Source organism: Penaeus monodon, chromosome 25 (genome assembly GCF_015228065.2).
Source record: "Penaeus monodon isolate SGIC_2016 chromosome 25, NSTDA_Pmon_1, whole genome shotgun sequence".
Lineage (NCBI taxonomy): Eukaryota > Metazoa > Arthropoda > Malacostraca > Decapoda > Penaeidae > Penaeus > Penaeus monodon.
The window spans coordinates 39,686,286-39,686,707 of record NC_051410.1 but is presented as its reverse complement, the minus strand read 5'-3'; positions in this window follow the sequence as shown (position 1 = coordinate 39,686,707).

Below are 422 nucleotides of genomic sequence, written 5' to 3'. Positions count from 1 at the left end.
CAGATTTCTGCACATTTAAAGTGATAAACGCCCCCTCCCGAATAAAAATAGACACAAAAAACTCAACATTAAGGATAAAATGATATTTCAATATACAAACTGATAAAAAAAATCCAAAGGGCGAACACCTGATTCATCCTACAGCAAAAATCTTACTACAAGGTTAACACTGAGAGCAGAGGGCAGTTGAGCCGGAAAAATAAACAGAGGGAGAGAGAGAAAAAAATAATTGCTGTCCTGCGTGCTTAGAACCACCCTAGAACATTATCTAGCTAGAATTATGGAATCATAGGTGATGAATCGAAATAGGGAAAAAAGACGCTAAAAAAATGTAACCTATTACAGCCCCAAGAATTTATAGTATATATGGACTGATTATATATTTTAGGCAGTACTTCCATTACAACATACACGTGTAGTGG